This window comes from Cyprinodon variegatus, unplaced genomic scaffold, assembly GCF_000732505.1.
Source record: "Cyprinodon variegatus isolate N-32 unplaced genomic scaffold, C_variegatus-1.0 Scaffold1363, whole genome shotgun sequence".
Lineage (NCBI taxonomy): Eukaryota > Metazoa > Chordata > Actinopteri > Cyprinodontiformes > Cyprinodontidae > Cyprinodon > Cyprinodon variegatus.
Genome location: NW_015151816.1, coordinates 160,465 through 166,464, shown reverse-complemented (window position 1 = coordinate 166,464; position 6,000 = coordinate 160,465). Strand labels below are relative to the sequence as shown.

General features: G+C 36.2%; 1 protein-coding gene across 2 annotated transcripts in view; it reads left to right on the top strand.

The window, feature by feature from the left end:
- The first annotated feature begins 443 nt into the window (after window positions 1-443).
- The window catches only part of tanc1 (tetratricopeptide repeat, ankyrin repeat and coiled-coil containing 1), a 123,196-nt gene continuing 117,639 nt past the window's right edge, over window positions 444-6,000 (top strand). For both annotated transcript variants that reach the window (XR_001482157.1, XM_015402538.1), the window contains exon 1: window positions 444-577. The gene's annotated coding sequence lies outside the window, so the exon portion shown is untranslated. The remainder of the gene's footprint in view (window positions 578-6,000) is intronic.

The following is a 6,000-nucleotide window of genomic DNA, read 5'->3' as shown; positions in this document are numbered from 1 at the left end:
AAAAAGTAACTTAAATAAAAAATAATTATAGAGCGAAGTAATAAATATCGTAATAGTTAAAAAGCTGAGGATCTATTTAAGCTATAATTAGTATAAATAAAGCTACCCAAGAATTCAAAAATAAATTGTCATAGAATTGATCAGGATTACCTTTCTTCACTGAATATTATGTTCTATTCTGATTGGTCAACAACATAAAAAGAAAGCTTAATTGATCTCAAACAATATTTTTTTGTCAACTTGCTTTGATTTGGAATCAATCAATCATATAAAACTTAGAGAAAAGGGCTTAAATATTGAAGATTCCCCTTCAGGAGTTTCAGTTTGCTTCTCCTTCCTCCCTTCAGGTCCATGAGGCTTTTCCAGAGGGAGGGGGAGGAGGACAGGCACTTTGTTCTCTGATATCCCTCCCTCCAGATGACCTCATGCCGGGGAAAAGAGGAGGGGAAGGAGGAAAAGGAGGAGCATTGGTCTACCTTGCTGAATCAAACTGGCTCTGGGACTGAGCTCGTGAGGAAGTAGGAGTTGGGAGAACTTTTATTTTTGCCTGTAGAGTGATCTCCATGACATTTATCAGGTAAGATTTTAAAAGTTTTAAATCAGGGGATTGTTGTGGGAGATGTTCAGCAGAGATATGTCTGGTTTTTGGATGAAAGTTTGTGTGGAGGAATGCAGAGACATGCCCACCAAACAGGGGCAGACAGCTGACTCACTGCAACCTGAATGAAATCTTTAAGCCTCATTTTCACCTTTTAGTTGTTTTCTGTTTGGTTAGAAAAAGTCTATTAACATAAAGTTTGGGTGAGTTTGTTTTTTATTATTGACTAACACATCACTCAAACTCTAAAACTGACGTTAAATGAAAGCATTTCATCACTCATCATCATTACTATTTAGAAACAAGCTGCGCTTTTAACCAATCATTAAAGATGTAGCGCTTTATTTGACTATTGTTTATAAAGCAATGTGAAAACAAAAATGTTGAGTTTTCTTTAAAAAAAAATCCACTGCGATGTTTATTTTGATGTTATTGTTTATGTCTGGAGATGTGATGTAGGTGGATTTGGGCAATTTAAGTCAGGGGCGGAGCTAGATGGGGGACCTGAGGTGCCCATGGCCACCCTCAGCCAATCATTTGCCACCCCCCCCCTTTTTTCCCTCACTCTAATACAGATGGTGGCAGTAGTACTCTCAATGAAAATATTCAAACTTATTAAACATTTCAAATTTTTTATTTAATAGCAATTACTCGACAACTAAAACAATGTGGTTAATTATACACATCACAATACTAACATTAAAGTTGATATATACAGAATTCATGCTGACTTCAGAACTAAATTTTGTGTTATATGGGGTAAAGAGAAAATTATGTGTCTCTGCAAGTCATCTTTAATAATAACTTAATCTAGATATTAGTCCATGTAAATATTAATTCTATGCAGAAGAATTTTTGATAATAGTAGGTAAGTAATGAAAATGTAAAAGGTGTTCGCCCCAGAAATTTTGACCACTAAAATTATTTATTAAGACAGAATGGATGTTAAAATATATGCATCTATTTGTTAGCAAAGGCTGTAGGAAAGTATAGACTGAATATTTTTTTATTTTATCAGAAAAACTTTCGAAAACTACAACTTTGAATAGCCACTTGAATTTCAAGTGACAGAGGAACAATTTTCAATAAAAAGCAGCACCTGCGGGCTGTAAGGTACCCAATAGCATTTATGACAGACATTTTAACCGATTATTTGACTTTAACTCGCTGAAAGCTTTTTTTGCCCCAAGTGGGTAGAATTTGTGATTTGTAAACAAGTGTAAAACTCAGATGGAGCAAAAACAAAGAGTCTTCAGCCTCCTAAATGTTATGGCTTGTTTTTGCCATGGGTTAGTCATATTAAAAGACATTGCACTTAGGTTCATGTTGGGGGAAATTTTGTGTATTTACCAAAGATGTAAATTAATATTTAGGCACAATTTTCAAGAAAAAACAGGGATCTACCAATAATTTGGCTGATGATTTAAACTGGCCACTTTTTTTGCTTCACCTGCATCTGATGGACACATAATGAAGACAGTGAAATAATCTTTTTCTGTTAACTTTTTAGATTTAATAAATACATCTGCTAATGTTTTAATTTAGACATAAATGGGGATTATCTTTTGATCGCTCAATTTTTCTGCAGGATTCCTGACTTTCTACCCCAATAAAGTATCCTGCAGCACATTTTTATTGTAATTCATAAACTTGGTCTGTTACATTTAATAAAACATACACATAATGTACAGATGGACATAAACATGTCCTAAAAAAATGGAGATAACCAGCTAAAAGCCTTTAGGCACCCAAAGTCTAAGCAAACGGTTTTAAAAAAAAAAGAATGCAATTAAAATGCAGAGCATTTTCAGCAGTTAGATATTTCAGATTACAGGTTTTTAACATTTTAACCTTTAAGAATATAGTTTACTACTGGTATTGCTATTGTGTGAAATTAAAAATCAGGCCCTATTGGTGTATTTGTGTTTCTAGGGCTAAGATTGCTTTGGTCTGCAGCAATACCCACATGTTTACTGACTTATAACTTTGTTACAAAAGTATTAAAAACACTTTTTGGTGAAAATGTTAAGTCCCTATCATTCCCCTAATAAATCTAGGAGTGCCATGGCTTTTTTAGGAAATGTTATCTTACCTCTGGATTTAGAATTAACAAATATTTAACTCTTTGTTAAAGAGTTAAATTTTTATCATTAAAATGCGCTTCCATGCAGTTGCTCCAGTTTGTTCTGTTTGGCATTTCCAATAAGCAACCAAAACCATTTCAGGCAGGCATCCAATATGGAGCCAAATAAAACATCCTAACAGTTAATTTCAATCTGATTGCTCAGAAAGCTGAAGGTCAGAGTTATTTAAGTACACAAAAGACAGAGAGGAAAGAAAAATATGAGCGTATAGCTCATCTAATATGGTTACGGTAATATTTACTAGTACTATCACCATATCCAAATATTCTGGTACAGTGCATTTTTAACTAACATGATCTGATGTGGAAAATGTTGCCAACGTTTTGAAGAGATTTAAAATCCATTGAACTGGGTTGAACTGGTTGATGCTGATATGTGTTTAAAACTTAATAGAACATTTTATAAAAGAAGATGCATCACTTGGGTTTATATGAGGGCTAAAGTACAGCGATCTATTCCACCCATTTAAACTGAGTCATTGAAGTGTGACTAGCTGTCTGTGTATATCCTGAGCTGATTGCTGCTTGTGGTCAGAGGAGTGGAACACCGTCAGGTGCTCTGAAAATCAAAGCTATGTTTCTGCGTAAAGAGAAAATATACCATAACATTCAGAAAGAATCAAACGTTATTTTTTAGCTCATTGAGGGATGAATTCAGCACCCTGTCTGATGGTCGTTGTTTATTAAACTCAAACTCCTGGATTTCTATTTGTACGTAGCACATTTTTTATTAGGGAGCCAAAAATTGGGAAGATGTTAGTGAAAACTATTGTGGTCTGATCATGTGGCCAGTGTTTACCGTCCAGTATTAAATCCATGTCATTTTAGAGTCGAAGCAACCAGCAGAATGGATTTGCATGCTTCTGTGCCAAAGCTGTAGTGGGCCCAGTTGTCTGTTGGATGTTTGCATCCCAGAACAGCCATGGGGGGGGTGGGACTGTTTGAGTCTCAGCAGAGCCTGGTTCCCATGGTCCAAAGCCAACTGGCCGATAAAAGATGCTGGCATCAGAGATGCATTGTGATGGCTGAGGAGGGACACTCACTGAGGCCAGTGGCCCAACTGAACATACTAAGTAGCGGCTTATTTTTTGTCCTCACATTTTCCCTCCCTCTACCATGAAATCCAGATGAAAAAAATCCAAAAAGCTTTGAACCCTGAAGGGGTTGATGTGGATTTCTGCTGGACATGAGAGGAGCATATTTGTTCCCACCTAGCCATGTGTTTGTACAATGTTTAATTATTGCAGAATTTTAAATAGAGGGAAGAGTGTTTCTTTGGAATTCATTACGTCGCATCAACTCTTATCTGCTTTTAGTCAATTATGTTACTTTTATCTCTGTTTGCTTTGACGAGGTTCGGTTTTCAGGGAAACACTTTAAAACCCTTTGAATTGCGAGAGTTTTCCGCCGAGGAAAGTGGCGTTCAAACTTGAATAAGAAAAATAATACAACAAGATCTTTTTAATAGAGTTGAACTTGCGTGATCCCATTAATAATGTGGGACCTTCTCATAGCTTGCCTCAAAATTCCTCCGGATATTTCCTCTGACTTTATTTGGAAAGCATCAGAGTTGTTTTTTTCTGCTCTCTTTTTCTTATACTTGTTTGGTTATTGTTATTCCTAATCTATAATGCTGGTTCTTCTGTTTACAAAATAGGTTGAACCCAGAGGAAGTATTTATGCCTTTACAGCTTTGGAATGAAGGATCATAAACAAACCCCCCTTTGAAAAAAAAATGATATTATGCAATTGCATTAAAGTCTTACAAAAGCCTTTGTTGAGCTCTTGAATTAAACCCAACTGAATTAAACGTGTGTTAAATCATCACAGAACACTAGAATGCCTTAATGTCACTCTTGGTATGAGATTCTTAAGGTATGATATCTTTGACTAATTGCTTTAGATTACACTTAAAATACAGCATCTATTCTGCTTAAAGTATTACTGTTATAGTACTATTTGTAACTTCCCTTTTTCCCTCACTTAAACCAACCAGCATTTTAAATTGCAGCTGGATACATTTCGTCTGTTGCAGTGCTTTTTTCCGTTCTTTTCTTTATAGCGTAATAACAAGAAGTTAATGGTGGTTAGCTAATTATTCAGAGTCAGTTTGCAGGTTGCCAACTTTTATTTAAAGCAGGGCTATAGGTGGTGCTCCTTTATGTTCCAATGGTAAATGAGCATAAATGAGGGAAATAGTTTGGTATATTCTTTTTACTAGCTGCCTGCGACGGCAGAGCAACAGGTGGGGGAGGGGCTGCAGAGAAGCGGGATCATATTTGCCCTTCCACATCCTGTTAAAGCTCTTAAGCTTCAGTGATGGAAGATATTTGCATTTTTTCAAACCAATTGGTCCCAGTAACCTGCTCATGCTTGTTGATATCTTTCTGTCCAATTTGTCATTTTGAGGGAACGTTTAAAATGTTGCAAATAAAAACGAGAATGTGGATTAGGAGTAAATTAGCCAATTATGTCAGAAAAGGACGTTATTGACCACATGTCTGAGGGAAGAAAAAAAATGTGTTGCCATCATTCCTTCCTGTCATCGTTCTTTCAACTGGTATCGGTAATGGAAGAAGTGCATTGTGGGACAATCCAGGAAGGCGCGGGCAGCAGAAATAGCTGATCAGTCATGTGTGATAAATGTTAGCAAATCTGTTTCTGTCCTCCGTTTAGTTAATAAAGTGTTTTGGGCTTTTTGTTTTGAAAAAGTCAAAACACCTGAAGTGAACTGAAGCCTTTTTGCGTTATTTCTCATTTTTGCCGTTTCCGTCGACCTTTTCTAATACAATATTTTTAAATGTTCATTAAAAAACTAGATAGCTTGTGTGTCATGCTGGCATATTCTATTAAGAGATGGAGCCATCCTCTATGGCGTTAAAAGTTTAAATGAATGTGTAGCATGTGTGTTTCCAAAGACCTTGTGGATATTTACCCTCTTGTGTTTGGAGGACCTCTTAGTAGCAGCTGTTACTGATTTACACTTTAGTTTATGCTCCTAGAAATGAACAAGGGGCTTAGGGGAGCACTGATGAGTGCTATTAATCTAAAAACCTGTGCTACATTAACAAAGAGGTCATGCATTTAATGAAAGCACATTTAAGATGCAGGCATACGATTGAGATGCAGATGTGATCAGTCGCGTGTGATTTTCTGATAAGTGTGTTGAAGTGTTGCTTCCTTTGCAGGTGTGCAGCACTCACTACATACTGTATGTCTGATCTCTAGGAAGGGCTGCCACTAGTAAAGCTCTTGAAAT